This window comes from Apium graveolens, chromosome 6 (assembly GCF_009905375.1).
Source record: "Apium graveolens cultivar Ventura chromosome 6, ASM990537v1, whole genome shotgun sequence".
Classification (NCBI taxonomy): Eukaryota; Viridiplantae; Streptophyta; class Magnoliopsida; order Apiales; family Apiaceae; genus Apium; species Apium graveolens.
The window spans coordinates 83,290,938-83,310,605 of record NC_133652.1 but is presented as its reverse complement, the minus strand read 5'-3'; the positions used below and the strand labels follow the sequence as shown (position 1 = coordinate 83,310,605).

The window sequence follows — 19,668 nt, the reverse complement described above, 5'->3', positions numbered from 1 at the left end:
AGTGGACAATGGATCTTCTGTGGACATTCTTTTCCATGACACATTCATAAGGATGGCTACAATGATTCTTAGCTAACTCCATCTGACGCACCCATCTACGGGTTTAACCATGTGGAATGCAAAGTCGAAGGAGCAATACAACTTACCGTAACTATCGGCGAAGAGCCCAGGGAGGCCACGCAGATGTTGAACTTTCAGGTTGTCATGGCAGCCACTACTCACAACGCAATCATGGGTAAAACAGGGATCCATGCTTTTAAGGCTGTGCCCTCAACCTACCACATATTACTGAAGTTCCCAACTAGAAATGGTGCTGTAGAAGCAAGGGGAGATCAGAAGATGGCCCGCAGTTGCTATGTTGCAGCACTTAGGCCTGATGGAACATGGGGCAGGTCCTCCCTTAGAAGACATGGATGTCCGAGAAGATGACTGATAAATGGCATTTTATACCGCTTAGAGCATCTTATAATGGCTTAAATTGGTGTCTTGAACTCGAGTATTTTGTGTATTTAACGCGTTTTTGAGTGTTTTTGCATTTCAGGGTATAACTTGTTTAGATATGAGAATTTCACCAAAATAAGCTAAGGGAAGGGCTTGGAATCAGTTGCGGGGAGTTGTGCGAAGAAATCAGCAAAATAAGAAGCAAACTTAGGAAAATTCTAAAAGGCTTGCAGGCGCCCGCCTGGACGGAGCAGGCGACCGCCTGGTAGCAGCGCCCGCCTGGAAGGAGGAGGCGGCCGCCTGCGTGCGGAAAATCAGATTCTGGAATTTATAATTCGAGTTCTAATGGGCTTCTGTTGGCGCTGTTTCTTGTGGACTCTTATATAAACCTATTGGGGAGATGTTTTCAACAACAAGCAACAAGGAGAGAAGATTAAGAAGACCGTTTTAGCACGCAACAATGAAGAAGAGGAAGCATACGTTTATCTTGTGATTCTTTTAATTCGTTGTAACAGTGGATGCTAGTTTTCTTTACTCTTTGAACCTTAATACCCTTGTGACGTGCTCTGTTTTTATTAAGTATTATTATGAGTTTATATCGTTGTGTTATAATCATGTTTTCATATGAACCCATGGTGACGATGAGTTCTATTAAGGGCTAATCGTGATCATGGGATCATAGCGGATTTACTATGGATTTCTTTAGTTAATTGTTTAATACCTTGGTGTGTGGTGATTGTATGATATGTAGCATAGGTTGTGCTTATTCGTCTTATGTGCATCGCGAACATGTAAGAAAGATTATTAATCTCTTGTGAAGCGACAGTGAATCTTGAGATTTAGAACTTGTCATGCTAGCATAGGTTCATGTATTGTATGCATGATTAGTGGGTAACTCTAACCGTTTTACTTGCCCTGTGTAATCATAATAAATAACTTGCGCTTAAATCGTTATGTTGTCAAATTCTGTAGACATATAGGGTCTCAATATAATTGATGCCTATTCAACTTCTATCTTAATTGTGGATGCTTGGTAGAATGGTATTCATACAACGAAAGTTGGCATTTAACAGTTTCGTGTTGTTCGATTAATATCATCGCCATTACATGCTAAGGGTAATAACAATAACTATTGAATGAAGTAGTAATGAAGTTATGATCTCATGTGTGTTTAATATTGTTAATTTAAGTGTGTTATTCTCGTAGTTAATATTAGTTAATCAACTTTAATTGTTATTGTCTTGACATTGAAGAGTAATCATACATTGGTGAGTAAGTGTTAATTAAATATAATTAATCAGAGTCTCTGTGGGAACGAACTAGAAATCATTCTATATTACTTGCGAATGCGTATACTTGCGTGATTTATTTAGCGCATGCTTTGTGCCTAACAAGTTTTTGGCGCCGCTTCCGGGGACTCGGTGTTAATTTGTTTAGTTTATATACTTGCTATCAGTGGTCATTAGGATTCATTGATTAATACTTGTTACTTACTGCTTCAGGTTTTGTTTCAGGTACTCTAGCGAGCGTTTATGCAAACACTTTCTCGCACCCGCAAGAGAAATTTAGATACGGCTGAGGAGACAGATAAACCTCTTGACTTTCCGGAGAAGATAGTTTTTGAAGATTCGGATAAAGAGAGTGAAAAGAAAGAACCTGTAATAATGGGTGATCGTATAGTTCAAGCTGATCCAGCTCTTATGGACTTTTCTCGGCCTAAAATTGATGACATTCAGTCAAGCATCATTCATCCAGCTATTCAGGCAATACTTTCGAAATCAAGCCTTGCACTATTCAGATGGTGCAGAATTCTGTTTCTTTCGGAGGTGCTGCGACTGAAGATCCCAACATGCATATCAGGAATTTTGTCGAGATCTGTAGTACTTTCAAATATAATGGTGTTACTAATGAGGCTATCAAGCTGAGGCTTTTCCCATTCTCTCTGAGGGACAAAGCTAAGGACTAGTTACATTCTTTACCAGCTGGATCCATCACTACTTGGGAAGATCTCGCGTAAAAGTTTCTAGTGAAGTTCTATCCAATGGCCAAGACTGCAGCTATGAGGAGTGCTCTTACTCAGTTTGCGCAGCAACAAGGGGAATCTATGTGCGAAGCTTGGGAGTGCTACAAGGAGATGTTGAGAAAGTGTCCACATCATGGTATGCCTGACTGGATGGTGATCACTGGGTTCTATAATGGTTTGGGGGCCCAATCTAGGCCCATGCTCGATGCAGCTTCTGGAGGCGCTTTATGGGCCAAAAGCTATACTGAAGCCTATAATCTATTTGAAATTATGGCTGCAAACGAGTATCAAAACCCAACTCAAGGGATGATGCCTGGGAAGTTAGAAGGTATTCTGGAAGTTGATGTAGTACAGCTATTGTAACACAGCTCCAAGCGCTGTCTATGAAGGTCGATTCTTTAGCCAACTATGGAGTCAATCAAATAGCTATTGTCTGTGAGCTTTGTGCAGGCTCTCATGCTACAGATCATTGTTTTCTTGTTAATGAATCTGTTCAGTATGTGAATAATTTACAGAGATTGCAGCAGCCTATGCCCGCTACTTATCATCCTAATAACAGAAATCTTCCCAATTTCAGCTGGAGCAATAATCAGAATGCTGTTCAGCAACCATATCAGCAAGCTGCAAGTAAACAGTTTAATCCACCTGGATTCCAGCAACCTCAGCAATATGCTCAAAGGCAATCATATCCTCAACAAGGAGGTGTTGCTCCACCTTCTAGTGCTGAGTTTGAGGAGTTAAAACTGTTGTGTAAAAGTCAGGCTGTTTCTATCAAGACCTTAGAAAATCAAATTGGACAAATAGCCAATGCCTTGCTCAATCGTCAACCTGGCACACTTCACAGCTATACTGAAGTGCCAGGCAGGAAGGAAGATAAGGAGCAAGTCAAAGCTGTCATCTTAAGGTCTGGAATAGTTGTTGATGCTGAAAAAGCAAAAGATGGAGAAGCTAAAGTTGTAGATGAAGATGAAAAGCAAAAGTATAAAGAGGGGGAACTAAGAAAGACTATTGTTAAACACACTCTGCCTGAGGGTAATACATGGGAGAAATAGCTCTATCCTCGACCACCTTTTCCTAAGAGATTGCAAAAAAAAAAGCTGGACAAGCAATTTGGTATGTTTCTGGAGGTGTTCAAGAAACTTCACATCAACATACCTTTCGCTGAGGCTCTGGAGCAAATGCCTAGTTATGCAAAATTCATGAAAGGTATTCTTTCAAGGAAGGTGAAACTGGATGATCTTGATATCGTTGCTCTAACGGAAGAGTGCAGTGTCGTGCTGCAACAAAAGTTACCTCCAAAGCTTAATGATCTAGGTAGCTTCACCATTCCTTGCACCATTGGCAAGTTGTCATTCGACAAGTGCCTTTGTGATTTGGGAGCAAGCATCAATCTGATGCCGTTGTCTATCTTCAAAAAGCTGAATTTTCCTGATCTGAAGCCCACCTACATGTCTCTACAATTGGCTGATCATTCTATTACATACCCACGAGGCATCACGGAGGACGTGCTAGTAAAGGTGGACAAGCTCATCTTTCCTGCAGACTTTGTCATTCTGGATTTCGAGGAAGATAAGAAGATTCCCATAATCTTGGGAAGACCTTTCTTGGCTCAGGTCGTACCTTGATAGATGTGCAAAAAGGTGAACTTACTATGAGGGTGCAAGATTAGGATGTGACATTCAATGTGTTCAATGCAATGAAATTCCCTACAGAAGATGAGAAGTGCTTCAAGGTGGATTTGATTGATTCTGCAGTTACTTCAGAACTTGATCATGTGCTAAGGTCTGATGCCTTAGAAAAAGCCTTATTGGGGGAATTTGACAGTGATGATGAGGAAGGAAATGAGCAGTTATAATATCTAAATGCTTCTCCTTGGAAATGTAAGCTAGACATGCCATTTGAATCTGTTGGTAATACTGATCTCAAAAATGCTGAGGGAAAGCTCAAACCATCTATTGAGGAAGTACCTACTTTGGAGCTTAAACCATTGCCTGAACACTTGAGGTATGCTTTTTTAGGTGATGCATCTACTTTGCCTGTTATTATTGCATCTGACCTTTAAGGTAGTGATGAGGACAAACTCTTGAGGATTTTGAGAAAATTCAAATCGGCCATCGGATGGACTATAGAAGATATAAAAGGGATCAGCCCTTCGTATTGCATGCATAAAATTCTGCTAGGGGAAGGTAGTAAGCCAACGGTTGAGCAACAACGAAGGCTTAATCCTATTATGAAAGAAGTGGTGAAGAAAGATATTCTAAAGTGGCTAGATGCAGTAATTATATATCCTATTTTTGATAGTTCTTGGGTGAGCCACATGCAATGTGTACCTAAGAAATGAGGTATTACTGTGGTAGCAAATGAGAAGAACGAGCTCATCCCCACTCGAATAGTCACATGATGGAGGGTATGCATGGACTACAGAAAGTTGAATAAAGCCACAAGGAAGGATCACTCCCCTCTTCTATTTATTGATCAAATGCTTGATAGGTTGGCTGGACATGAGTATTATTGTCTTCTGGATGGCTATTCGGGATACAATCAGATTTGCATTGCACTAGAAGATTAAGAGAAAACTACTTTCACTTGTCCATTCGGCACGTTTGCTTTCCGTAGAGTTTCTTTTGGCTTATATGGTGCACCTGCCACTTTTCAGAGATGCATGATGGCTATATTCTCTGATATGATTGGAAATAATGTCGAAGTGTTCATGGACAACTTCTCCGTCTTTGGACATTGTTATGATGAATGCTTGAATAATCTCCGTTTGGTGCTCAAAAGGTGTATGGAAACCAATCTGGTGCTCAATTGGGAAAAATGTCACTTCATGGTGCAACAAGGCATCATTCTTGGGCATAATGTCTCTAGTAAGGGTCTTGAGGTGGATAAAGCCAAGGTGGGAGTCATTGAAAATCTTCCGCCACCTATTTTTTGTGAAAGGAATCCGTAGTTTTCTTGGTCATACGAGTTTTTATTGGCGTTTCATCAAGGACTTCTCTAAGATATCTAAGCCATTGTGCAACTTGCTCGAGAAAGATGTGCCCTTCAAATTTGATGATGAATGCTTGACAACATTCGAGATTCTCAAGAAACGTTTGATCACTACACCAGTTATTACGGCACCTGATTGGAGAGAAACTTTTGAGATGATGTGTGATGCAAGTGATTATGCAGTGGGAGCAGTTCTTGGGCAGCAAAAGTCTAATATCTTTCATGTGGTCTACTATGCTAGTAAGATACTAAATAGAGCTCAACTGAACTACACCACTATTGAGAAGGAGCTCTTGAAAATAATTTTTGGTTTTGAAAAATTTCGATCTTATCTACTTGGGACAAAGGTGACAATGTTTACTGATCATGCTGCCATCCACTATCTAGTCTCAAAGAAGGATTCGAAGCCTAGACTTATTCGTTGGGTGCTCTTGCTACAGGAATTTGAGTTAGAGATCAAGGATCGAAAAGGTACGGAAAATCAAGTAGCTGACCATCTCTCTAGATTGGAGAATCCTCATTCTACTTCACATGATAAGATATTGATCAACGAATCTTTTCCGGATGAACAGTTGTTCGCAATTCAAGAGGAAGAGCCATGGTTCGCAGACATTGTGAACTATCTTGTTAGCAATATAATGCCTCCTAATATGAATGCGGCTCAAAAAAAAGTTTTTGCATGAGGTGAAGTGGTACATGTGGGATGAACCATATTTGTTTAGACAAGGAGCTGACCAGATCATCAGGAGATGTATCACATTCTGTGAGACAGAGGGGATATTACGAGACTGTCATTCCACAGTTTATGGTGGACATTATGGTGGTGAAAAGACAACAGCTGATATTCTTCAAGCAGGTTTTTTATGGCCTACGTTGTTTAAGGATGCACATCAGTTCATTTTAAGGTGTGATCATTGCCAAAGAGTTGGGAATCTTACCAGAAAGGATGAGATGCCTTTAAATGTGATGCTTAAAGTTTAGGTCTTCGATGTTCAAGGAATCGATTTCATGGGACCATTTATCTCGTCCTGCAATAATCAGTACATCTTACTGACAGTCGATTATGTCTCGAAATGGATAGAAGTCAAGGCTCTACCGACTAATGATGCAAAGGTAGTGCTGAATTTTCTTCATAAGCAAATATTCACAAGATTTGGAATGCCACGAGTTATCATAAGTGATGAAGGGTCGCATTTCTGCAATCGTAAGTTCACTTCTATGATGCAACGCTATAATGTGAATCATCGCATTGCCACTGCCTATCATCCGCAAACTAATGGTCAAGCTGAAGTGTCGAATAGAGAGATCAAGCGCATTCTAGAGAAAGTCATTTGTCCATCAAGGAAAGATTGGTCTTTGAAGCTCGATGAAGCTGTTTGGGCTTATAGAACAACATACAAGACTCCACTTGGGATGTCCTCGTTTCAACTTGTCTATGGTAAGGGATGTCATTTACCTGCGGAGCTTAAACATAAGGCTTATTGGGCATTGAAGAAGTTAAACGTTGATCTAGATGCAGCTGGGAAGAAGCGAATGCTTCAGTTAAATGAACTTGATGAATTTCGACTTCAAGCATACGAAAACAACAAAATGTACAAGGAAAAAGTAAAAAGGTGGCATGACAGGAAGCTATCTCCTAAGTCATTTGTGTCGGGGCAACAAGTTCTTCAATTCAACTCTTGTCTCTGACTTTTTCCTGGAAAGTTGAAATCAAGGTGGTCTGGACCATTCATCGTCAAAACTGTGTTTCCACATGGAGCGGTGGAGATTTTTGAGGAAGATCCGGGCATAGCATTCAAAGTAAATGGTCAGATATTGAAGCACTATTATGGGGATACGACAAACAGTGAAGTGGTTAGTGCCGTTTTATTGTCAACTTAATTGCATTGTCAAGCTAATGACGTAAAAGAAGCGCTTTTTGGGAGGCAACCCAAGATATGAGACCATAGGAACCCTTAGAATTTAGTATTTTATTCAAAAACCCAAAAAAATCAGAAAAATGTGGCAGGAATTTTTTTTTCCAGAGACCTAGCAGGCAGGCAGGCGCCCACCTGGTGGTGCCAGCGACCGCCTGCAGACCTGATTTTTGAAAAATTTATTTTCAGGCTATAAAAAATAGTAAAAAAAACCACAGCCCATAATCCCCATTACCCATGATTTTCTTCCTAAAAATTAGCCACAATCCCACTCCAAATTAATTATTAACCCTAAGCCTACCCTATATATACATACAACCTCATATTACACATCTCATATACTTTCAACTCTCAAACTCTCTCCTACACACCAAACATAAACTCTCAAGCCCTTATTTTCAGTTTTCATGGCACCAAAGAGATCGAGAACTATGGGTAGCAGCAACACCAATCCGACTGCTACTGATTCATCGAGGAGCACTGTTACGAGGCCCCGATTATTGGATAGGACTGTTAAAGAAGAGTATGCTAAGCTGTTAACTAAGCCGATTATGAAGAAGATGGGGTTCTTGCCATCAGGGAGGGATGGTGAGTTGTTACCGATGATTGCAGAGAAGGGATGGATGACTTTCTGCAAGTCACCCGAGGCTGTACCGATGAGTGTTGTTCACGAGTTCTATGCAAACACTAAGGCCGACAATAATGGGTTTTCTGTTATTCGTGGGCTTACTGTTGATTATCAGCCCGAGGCGATTCGCTGGGTTATTGGGCAGCGACAAAGGAAACCACAGGAGGAGAATTGGAATGAAAAGGCCCCTGAGGATTTTTACTCAGACTTGATTATTGCTACTCTCTGTCAGCCGGGCACGATGTGGAAGTTTAAGAGGGGATCCAACGATTATTTATCTTTCCCTGCTGTCACAATGAACATGTATGCTCGTGCTTGGAATGTATTTATTTGTGCTAATATTCTTCCTTTTTCGCATGCACATGAGGTTATAGTTGAGAGAGCCAGGTTGTTGTGGGGGATTCTGAATGAGGAGTGTTAGGAATATATGTGCATTATTTTGATGATATGTTTAACAAAACACTTAAGTAGAAGTTTAGTGTTTGTAGCCTCAACGGATAAGACCACTTTGGCTATCCGTTGATGGTGCAGCTTTTCTTAGAAATAAGTCTAGTGTTGTAGCACATTTCAGTCTCTGTATTTAAGATATAATTCTTAGAAGTTGAGAGAAAATATAAGTCATGTTGACTACTAGAAGATATGCAAATAGGAAGGCCAATTGTAAATATTTCATGCCTTGTAATTTTGTATAAATGAAGTGGTATCAACGGATATCTTAAAGACCTTCAACGGATGAGAAACAAAGCTTCAACGGATGAGAAACAAAGCTTCAACGGATAGAGCTTCAACTGCTAACACATCAACGGATAAAGCCATCAACGGATGAAGGCTTCAACGGATGTTCTGTTAAATAGCAGTTGATAAGTGGTAGTTGTAACAGCAGACAGAGGCACATGGGTTGACAGAGATAACTGAAATGTGGAAGCCTAATTTCAGGAACATCAGAAAAAGCAGCCGTTCTACTCTAGTACAAAGAGGCAATAGTCAACAAAGTACTTGAGTGAAATGGAGAAGAAACAAGTGGAGAACTTATTTTTATGATTGTATTTTTATCTTTGTCTTCACTTGTACACTTGGTGATATAAAAACCAAGCAGCAGCTAGTAATTAGATAAGAATTTTTCCAGTGCTGTTTAGAAAAATCTTGAGAGAAAAATTATCTAGTTTGTACTAGGACGCAACTGTGATCAACATCTAGAATCACAGATTTTCTGAAATACCATCTCTGGTGGAACAACAATCCACCAGAAAAGATTTTAAGGTCTGTTGTGTTCTTTACATTAGTGCTTGAATATATATCTGTCTGTATGAGCTTAAAGCAATTCACACACTTGTTTATCTTGAACACAAAGCCTTTAAAACTGCTCAAAACTTGAAAAAGTTTTGAGATTTACATTCAACCCCCCTTCTGTAAATCTCATTGTTAGTCCACTAGGAATAACAATTGGTATCAGAGCAAGCTCTTGACACACAAAGAGTTTAAAGATCTTGGAAACTAACAAAGATGAGTAAGAAGGATATTGGAGTAAAAATCCCAGTTCTTGACAAAGACAGTTATCACCATTGGAAGGTGAAAATGCACCTTCATCTACTCTCCCAAGATGAAGGTTATGTAAACTGGATTGAGAATGGTCCTCACATTCCCCACAAAGTAGCCACAGTTGCTACGGCCACAATTGCTGTTGGTCAATCCATTCTAAAACCTAGAGCAGAATGGACAATGGAAGACACAGAAGAAGTCCACAAGGATAAGAAGGCTATGAACATTTTGTTTAATGGTCTTGACAAGGATATGTTTGATAATGTGATAAATTGCACAACTGCCAAAGAGGTTTGGGACACAGTTCAGCTACTGTGTGAAGGTACAGAACAAGTAAAAGAAAACAAAATGCAGCTTCTCATTCAACAGTATGAGTATTTTCATTTTGAAGAAAATGAATCTTTAAATGACACATTCAATAGATTCCAAAAGCTGTTGAATGGACTGAAGCTGTATGGTAGAGTGTACCAGGTGAAGGATTCAAATCTTAAATTTTTAAGATCCTTGCCAAAGGAATGGAAACCCATGACTGTCTCCTTGAGAAACTCTCAAGATTATAAGGACTTCACTCTTGAAAGATTATATGGAATCTTGAAGACTTATGAACTAGAGCTGGAACAGGATGAGGTATTGGAGAAGGGAAGAAAGAAAGGAGGTTCAGTTGCCTTGGTAGCTGAAAATGAAAAAGAATGTAGACAAGAAACTGTGAGATCTTCATCAAACTCCAAAGATGGCACAAGCAAATCAGAATCAAGCAAGGGTAAGGAGCAAGTTGCTGAGAATGAAGACAACTCCAGCCAAGATGACTCTGATGGTATTGATGAGCATCTTGCATTTCTGTCCAGAAGATTTGCAAAGATGAAATTTAGGAAAAACACTAGAGCCACTAAACCTCATAAGAACATGGTGGACAAATCCAAATTCAAGTGTTTCAATTGTGGTATAAGTGGACACTTTGCAAGTGAGTGCAGAAAGCCAACTTCTGAAAAGAAGAAATTTGACCAAGTAGATTACAAAAAGAAATATTTTGATCTACTCAAGCAAAAGGAGAGGGCTTTCATTACTCAAGAAAAAGACTGGGCAGCTGATGGAGAAGAAGAGGATGAAGATGTGGAATATGTCAACTTGGCTCTCATGGCTGATTCTGAGGAAAATGAAGTTAGTTCATCAAGCAACCAGGTAATCACTACTGATTTAACACAGCTTACTAAAGAAGAGTGCAATGATGCTTTTAATGACATGTCTACTGAATTGTATCATTTGCGTGTGTCTCTTAAATCTCTTGCTAAAGAAAATAGTAGGATTAAAGAGAACAATCTGTTTTTAAGTAATAGAAATGCTGTGTTAGAAGATAAGTTGATTGACCTAGAGAAAACTAAGCTACATTGTATATCTGTTGAAAATGAACTAGCTGAATCTGTTAAGAAAGTAGAAATACTTTCCAATCAATTAGAGAGAGAGCAAGAGGTGATTAAAGCCTGGAAGACATCTAGGGATGTTAGTGCTCAAATTTCCAAGGTCCAAGGAATTGAATCATTCTGTGAGACTGCCTGGGATAAAAACAAAAAGAAACTGGAATTAATTGATGGGCTGTCAACGGATGTGGAATCAATGGATGATGAAAGTTATCCGTTGAAGGAAGAAAAGGAGCATCCGTTGAAGGTTCCTCAATTAAAACAGGCAGATGTTTCTAAAAGTGAAAATCTAAAGAAACTCAACAAAAAGTTTGGTTCAACTTCCAAGAACTTTGTCAAAGAAGAAGCAAGCACATCCAAAGATTTCAGTAAGGTGAATATAGGACACATGACCTTAGAACAGTTAAAGAATAGGCTCAAAGTGGTTGAGGATAAAAAGGAAACTAAAAGGAAATCTAATAGAAATGGGAAGGTAGGGGTTAACAAACATAACAATTACACACCTGATAAGTATGCTCCTAGAAAAAGCTGTGTGCATTGTAGTAGTGTTAATCATCTATCTGCTAATTGCAAATCTATTAAGAAAACTCCCATACATGTGCCCTCTTCCATGCCTAATATGTCTGCATCACCTCTGCATGCTATGCCTGTTATGTCTCAACAGAATCCTTATGCACATTTTGCAAACATGCCATATTTTAACAATCCTTATCTTGCTGCATTTAGTATGCATCAAATGCCATACAATATGCCAATATGGAATAACATGCTTGCACAATCCATGCCTTATCAAATTCCAAATGTGCTAAATGATTCTGTGACTAACCCTACACCTCAACCAACTACATCTAAGATCAAGGTTGACTCAAAGTTACCTAAGTCTAAAGATGCAGGAGGAATGAAGTCTAGGAGAAAGTGATAAGTGGCATTTTATACCACTTAGAACGTCTTAAAATGGCTTAAATTGGTGTCTTGAAATCAAGTATTTTGTGTATTTGATGCGTTTTTCTAGTGTTTATGCATTTCAGGGTATTAGTTGCATTTCGGAGGAGGAATCATCAAGAATAAGCCTTGGCATGTGTTCACAATTGAGAGAGGAAAAGAACGGGAAGATTACGGCGAAGAAGCGGAGCAAACCTGGAAATTTTCCAGTAGGGTCCTGCGCACCCGCGCAGCAATGCTGAGCGGCCGCGCAGCAGCCTTGCGCGCCCGCGCAGAAATGCTGAGCGGTCGCGCAGGGTCGGGGAAAAAGATATATTATTTTAGACTTCTACTTCTGTTTGGCTTCCAACTTCTATGTAATCTGAGTTTTATGGGACTATTATATAGGTAGATTTGATGCGAGTGTAGTGATAGCATTAAAGTGATATTAAGTTGTGTAGGTTGATATGCATGCTAGAAGCACTTGTATTGTCACTAAGTCTTAGAGAATGCTTAAGGACTAGATTGTTGTTATGATTTGATTATTTTCGAGGATAATCTATTTATTATGCTTAGAATTTGATAATAGGTTCTTAGTGGTAAAGGCATGAAAAAGAAAAAAAATGGAGTAAAAATAGAATTTGTTGCTAGTTGTGGCTAGGCGTCAAATGGCTAGTAGCCGGCTCGCATGTTATGCGAGTAGTCTAGGGTTGAGCAAGATGGAGCGAAACGCACTTGCTCAGAGTTATTAAAAAAAAAAAAAATTTGCATAATTGATCAAGAGTGGGATCTTTGGTATTCGAGTTATTAAGTTCTTAGGGGACTTTGTGCCTAGTGACCTAAGGCTTTTAGAGTCTGGGATCCGCTAACGTAACGCTCGTTACATGGATACCATTGTATAAGTCTTTTGTGGACCTCACTCATTGCACGGTCAAATAAGCATTTGAGTTGTAAATAAAAAGCACGATTCCGTAGTAAGCTCCAGAGTTCTTGTAGTATTGTATATCACTTTGTGCCTAGAATTTTTATTCTTTGTATAATCGTAGGATTGCCTTGAGGATAGTCTAGTCATAGTAATTGGTCTAGTTCCAAAGCATATCTGTTAAGCATTTGCACACACCACGTTTCTGGCGGTATGTCCGTTTGCATGAGTTTATTGATCTTTAGTGTCTAACTGCATTCGTTGAGACGTGGCAATTTGGTTGGTTAATTGTAGTAAGGGGGATCGTTGCATTTTCATATAGATTGCATTCATGCATATTTTTATTTGTTTTTGAGTCTGTGACGCTTGAGGACAAGCATCGATTTAAGTTTGGGGGTGTGATAAGTGGCATTTTATACCACTTAGAACGTCTTAAAATGGCTTAAATTGGTGTCTTGAAATCAAGTATTTTGTGTATTTGATGCGTTTTTCTAGTGTTTATGCATTTCAGGGTATTAGTTGCATTTCGGAGGAGGAATCATCAAGAATAAGCCTTGGCATGTGTTCACCATTGAGAGAGGAAAAGAACGGGCAGATTACGGCGAAGAAGCGGAGCAAACCTGGAAATTTTCCAGTAGGGTCCTGCGCGCCCGCGCAGCAATGCTGAGCGGCCGCGCAGCAGCCTTGCGCGCCCGCGCAGAAATGCTGAGCGGCCGCGCAGGGTCGGGGAAAAAGATATATTATTTTAGACTTCTACTTCTGTTTGGCTTCCAACTTCTATGTAATCTGAGTTTTATGAGACTATTATATAGGTAGATTTGAGACGTTTTTCATAGAGTATTAAGAGGAGATTATGTTTTAGATTGTGTTTTGCAAGAAGCGAAGGAGATAAGGAAGAAGACCGATTTAGCACACAGCAGCGAAGATGAAGCATATATTCTTGTGATTCTTGTTTCGTTGTAACGTTGGATGCTAGTTTTCTTGCTTTGACTTATTTACTCTTGTGACGTACTCTGTTTTAATATAATCAGTTAGTTATTATTTTCTTTTGTTTGTTTATCATGATTTCATATGAACCCATGATGGCGATAAGTTCTATTATGGGCTAATCGTGATCATGAGGTTGCGACGGATTTATTATGGAATTCTTTAGTTAATTGTTTAATACTTTAGTATGTGATGATTGCATGATATCTAGTATTGGTTGTGCGTATTCGTCTTATGTGCGTCGCGAACATATAAGATAGGGTGTTAATCTCTTGTGAAGCGACGGTGGATCTTGAGATTTAGAACTTGCCATGCTAGCATAGGTTCATGTACGCTGTGCATGATTAGTGGGTAACTCTAACAGTTTTATTTGCCCTATTTAATCAAAAAGGAATAACTTGTGCTTAAATCGTTGTGTTGTCAATTTCTGTAGACATATAGGAACTCAACATAATTGATGACTATTCAACTTCTATCTTAATTGTGGATGTTTGGTAGAATGGTATTAGTACAATGAAAGTTGGCTTTTATCAGTTTCGTGTTATTCGATTAATATCATCACTGTCACATGCTAAAGGTAATAACAATGGTTATAGAAGGAAGTAATAATGAAGTTGTGATCTCATGAGTGTTTTATTATTGATAAATTGAAGTGTTAGTTAAGTGGTTAATTAAGTAGTTAATTATAGTTAATATTTAATCAACAATTTTAAGTGTTATTATCTTAACATTGAGAAGTAGTCATACATTGGTGAGTGAGTTAAATTAGACAATAAATTAGTCTGAGTCTCTGAGGGAACGAACTAGAAAGTATTCTATATTACTTGCGAACGCGTATACTTGCGTGAATATTAGTGCGTGATTTCGCCCTAACAAGTTTTTGGCGCCGCTGCCGGGGACTCGGCGTATTTGTTTAGTTTATGTACTTACCATCATTGGTCATTAGGACTCAGTGATTAGGACGTAGTAGTTAATTACTCTTTTCGGTTGTGTTACAGGTACTTTAGCAAACGTTTATGCAAACTCGTTCTCGTGCTCGCAAGAGGACCTTAGATACAGCTGAGGAGAAAGATGAAGTTCTTGATACACCGGAGAAGTTAGATTTTGAGGATTCGGATTCAGGAACTGAGCAGAAAGAACCAGTAAACATGGGAGATCGTATTGTTCAAGCTGATCCAGCTCTTATGGATTTTTCTCGGCCTAAAATTGATGACATTCAGTCAAGCATCCTTCATCCGGCTATTCAAGCTAACACCTTTGAGATCAAGCCGGGCACTATTCAGATGGTGCAGAATTCTGTTTCTTTTGGAGGAGCGGCAACTGAAGACCCCAACATGCACATAAGGAATTTTGTCGAGATCTGCAACACTTTTAAGTATAATGGCGTGACTGATGAGGCTATCAAGTTGAGGCTTTTCCCATTCTCACTGAGGGATAAAGCTAAAGACTGGTTACATTCTGAACCAGCTGGGTCAATCACTACGTGGCAAGATCTTGCGCAAAAGTTTCTGGTGAAGTTTTATCCAATGGCAAAGACTGCTGCTATGAGGAGTGCTCTTACTCAATTTGCGCAGCAACCTACAGAATTTATGTGCGAGGCTTGGGAACGCTACAAGGAAATGTTGAGAAAATGTCCACATCATGGAATGCCGGATTGGATGGTAATCACTAGTTTTTATAATGGTTTGGGGGCCCAATCTCGGCCAATGCTTGATGCAGCAGCTGGAGGCGCCTTATGGGCTAAAAGCTATACTGAGGCGTATAATCTTATCGAGACGATGGCTGCAAATGAGCATCAAAACCCAACTCAGAGGATGACGTCAGGAAAGGTAGCAGGTATTCTGGAAGTTGATGCAGCCACCGCTATTGCAGCCCAGCTCCAAGCGCTATCAATGAAGGTTGATTCTCTGGCTACGTATGGAGTTAATCAAATAGCTATGGTTTGTGAGCTTTGTGCAGGTTCTCATGCTACGGATCAGTGTTCTCTTGTCACTGAATCTGTTCAGTATGTGAATAATTATCAGCGACAACAGCAGCCTGTGCCAGCGACTTATCATTCTAACAACAGAAATCATCCAAATTTCAGCTGGGGGAATAATCAGAATGCTATTCAGCCACCATATCAGCAAGGAGTAAGTAAACAGTTTAACCCACCTGGATTCCAGCAACCACAGCAGTATGCTACAAGGCAATCATATTCTCAACAGGGAAGTGCAGCTGCACCTACTAGTGCTGATTTTGAGGAACTTAAGCTGTTGTGCAAGAGTCAGGCGGTTTCTATCAAGACCTTGGAAAATCAAATCGGTCAATTAGCCAATACAGTGCTCAATCGTCAACCTGGTACTCTTCTCAGTGACACGGAAGTATCAGGCAGGAAGGAAGCCAAAGAGCAAGTCAAGGCTATTACCTTAAGGTCTAGAAAAGTAGCTGATGCTGAAAAGGCAAAAGAAGTCGAAGCTGAAGTTAGAGATGAAGAATCTAAGCAAAAGGAGAAAGCGGCGGAACCAAGGAAGACTACTGTTGAACACACTCTGCCTGAGGCTAATACAGGGGAGAAACAGCTCTATCCTCCACCACCTTTTCCTAAGAGATTGCAGCAACAAAAGCTGGATAGACAGTTCGGGAAGTTTTTGGAGGTGTTCAAGAAACTTCACATCAATATACCTTTCGCTGAGGCTCTGGAACAAATGCCTAGTTATGCGAAGTTTATGAAGACTATTCTTTCAAGGAAGGTGAAACTGGATGACCTTGAAACCGTTGCACTCACGGAAGAATGCAGCGCTGTTCTGCAGCAAAAGTTACCACCAAAACTGAAAGATCCAGGAAGCTTCACCATTCCTTGCACCATTGGCAATCTAACTTTTGACAAGTGCCTTTGTGATTTGGGAGCAAGCATTAATCTGATGCCCTTGTCGATCTTTAAAAAGCTGGATCTGCCTGATCCAAAACCCACATACATGTCGCTACAATTGGCTGACCGTTCCATTACTTACCCAAGGGGCATAGTTGAGGATGTGCTTGTCAAGGTGGATAAGCTCTTCTTTCCTGCAGATTTTGTTATTCTGGATTTTGAGGAAGATAAGAAGATTCCCATAATCTTGGGGAGGCCTTTCTTGGCGACTGGCCGTACCTTGATAGATGTGCAAAAAGGGGAACTTACTATGCGGGTCCAAGATCAGGATGTGACCTTCAACGTATTCAAGGCAATGAAATTCCCTACAGAAGATGAGGAGTGCTTAAAAGTGGATGTGATTGATTCTGCGGTTACGTCGGAACTCGATCACATGCTAATGTCTGATGCATTGGAAAAGGCCTTAGTGGGGGAATTTGATAGTGATGATGAAGATAGCAACGAGCAATTACAATATCTGACGCTTCTCCATGGAAGCGAAAGCTCGACATACCATTTGAATCTCTTGGTACTTCTGACCTTAAGAATGCTGAAGGGAAGCTCAAACCATCAATAGAGGAAGCACCTACCTTGGAGCTTAAACCATTACCTGAACACTTGAGGTATGCTTTTTTAGGTGATTCATCTACGTTACCTGTTATTATTTCAGCTGACCTTTCAGGTAGTGAGGAAGATAAGCTCTTAAGGATTTTGAGAGAATTCAAATCGGCTATAGGATGGACCATAGCAGACATCAAGGGGATAAGTCCTTCATATTGTATGCATAAAATTCTGTTAGAGGAAGGTAGTAAGCCAACTGTGGAACAGAAGCGAAGACTGAATCCCATCATGAAGGAGGTGGTGAAGAAAGAAATTCTGAAATGGCTAGATGCAGGCATCATTTATCCTATTTCTGACAGCTCGTGGGTGAGCCCTGTACAATGTGTTCCTAAGAAAGGAGGTATCACTGTGGTCGCAAATGAAAAGAATGAGCTCATCCCTACTCGAACAGTTACAGGATGGAGAGTATGCATGGATTATAGGAAATTGAACAAAGCCACAAGAAAGGATCACTTCCCTCTCCCATTCATTGATCAAATGCTTGACAGATTGGCGGGACATGAGTATTTTTGTCTTCTGGATGGTTATTCCGGGTATAATCAGATTTGTATTGCACCAGAGGATCAGGAAAAGACTACCTTCACTTGTCCATTTGGCACATTTGCTTTTCGTAGAGTTTCGTTTGGGTTATGTGGCGCCCCGGCCACCTTTCAGAGATGTATGATGGCTATATTCTCTGACATGATTGGAAATAACATCGAAGTGTTCATGGATGACTTCTCCGTCTTTGGACACTCATATGATGAATGCTTGAATAATCTGCGCGCCGTACTCAAAAGATGCGTGGAAACTAATTTGGTGCTTAATTGGGAGAAATGTCATTTTATGGTACGTGAAGGCATTATCCTTGGGCATAAGGTCTCTAGAAAAGGTCTGGAGGTGGACAAGGCCAAGGTGGGAGTCATTGAAAATCTTCCCCCACCTAATTCGGTCAAAGGAATCCATAGTTTTCTCGGTCATGCGGGTTTTTATCGGTGATTCATCAAGGACTTTTCAAAGATATCTAAGCCATTGTGCAATTTACTTGAGAAAGATGTGCCTTTTAAATTTGATGATGAATGTTTGGCAGCATTCGAGACTCTCAAGGAGAGTTTGATCACGGCACCAGTTATTACAGCACCAGATTGGACAGAACCGTTTGAGATGATGTGTGATGCGAGTGATTATGCGGTAGGTGCAGTTCTGGGACAGCGCAAGAAAAATCTCTTCCATGTGGTCTACTATGCGAGTAAAACTTTAAATGGGGCCCAATTGAACTACACCACTACTGAGAAGGAGCTTTTGGCTATAGTCTTTGGCTTTGAGAAATTTCGATCTTATCTGCTTGGTACGAAAGTGACAGTATTCACTGATCATGCAGCTATCCGCTATCTGGTTTCTAAGAAGGATTCGAAGCCGAGACTCATTCGTTGGGTGCTTTTACTTCAAGAATTTGAGTTAGAGATCAAAGATAGAAAAGGTACTGAGAATCAAGTAGCTGACCATCTCTCTAGGTTGGAGAATCCCGATTCTACTTCACAAGATAGGACGTTAATCAATGAATCTTTTCCGGATGAGCAGTTGTTTGCAATTCAGGAGGAAGAACCATGGTTTGCAGATATTGTAAACTATCTTGTCATCAATATAATGCCCTCCTAATTTGACATCCGCTCAAAAGAAGAAGTTTCTTCATGAGGTGAAGTGGTATATGTGGGATGAACCATATTTGTTTAGACAGGGAGCTGACCAGATCATCAAGAGATGTATCCCGTTCTGTGAGACGGAGGGGATATTACGAGACTGCCATTCCACGGTTTATGGTGGACACTATGGAGGTGAGAAGACGGCAGCTCGTATTCTGCAAGCAGGTTTTTTCTGGCCTACTTTGTTCAAGGATGCTCATCAGTTTGTTTTAAGGTGTGATCGTTGCCAAAGAGTGGGAAATTTGTCAAGGAAGGATGAGATGCCATTAAATGTGATGCTTGAAGTCGAGGTCTTTGATGTATGGGGAATCGATTTCATGGGGCCTTTTATCTCGTCTTGCAATAATCAGTACATCTTGCTGGCAGTCGATTATGTCTCAAAATGGGTCGAAGTTAAAGCTTTACCGACAAATGATGCAAAGGCAGTGCTAAATTTTCTTCATAAGTAAATTTTCACAAGGTTTGGAACACCTCGGGTAATCATAAGTGATAAAGGATCGCATTTTTGCAACCGTAAGTTCACTTCTATGATGCAGCGTTATAATGTGAATCATCGAGTAGCTACTGCCTATCATCCGCAAACAAATGGTCAAGCGGAAGTGTCTAACAGAGAGATAAAGCGCATTCTAGAGAAGGTTGTTTGTCCGTCAAGGAAGGATTGGTCTTTAAAGCTCGATGAAGCTGTTTGGGCT

General features: G+C 40.1%; 2 non-coding genes across 2 annotated transcripts; both read right to left on the bottom strand.

Annotated features, from left to right (window-relative positions):
- Positions 1-2,497: 2,497 nt before the first annotated feature.
- On the bottom strand, positions 2,498-2,604 carry LOC141669572 (small nucleolar RNA R71). Its single transcript, XR_012553845.1, has one exon. It is a non-coding gene; the product is annotated as a small nucleolar RNA R71 (small nucleolar RNA).
- Positions 2,605-15,324: 12,720 nt separating this feature from the next.
- Positions 15,325-15,431, bottom strand: LOC141669374 (small nucleolar RNA R71). Its single transcript, XR_012553660.1, has one exon. It is a non-coding gene; the product is annotated as a small nucleolar RNA R71 (small nucleolar RNA).
- Positions 15,432-19,668: the final 4,237 nt, after the last annotated feature.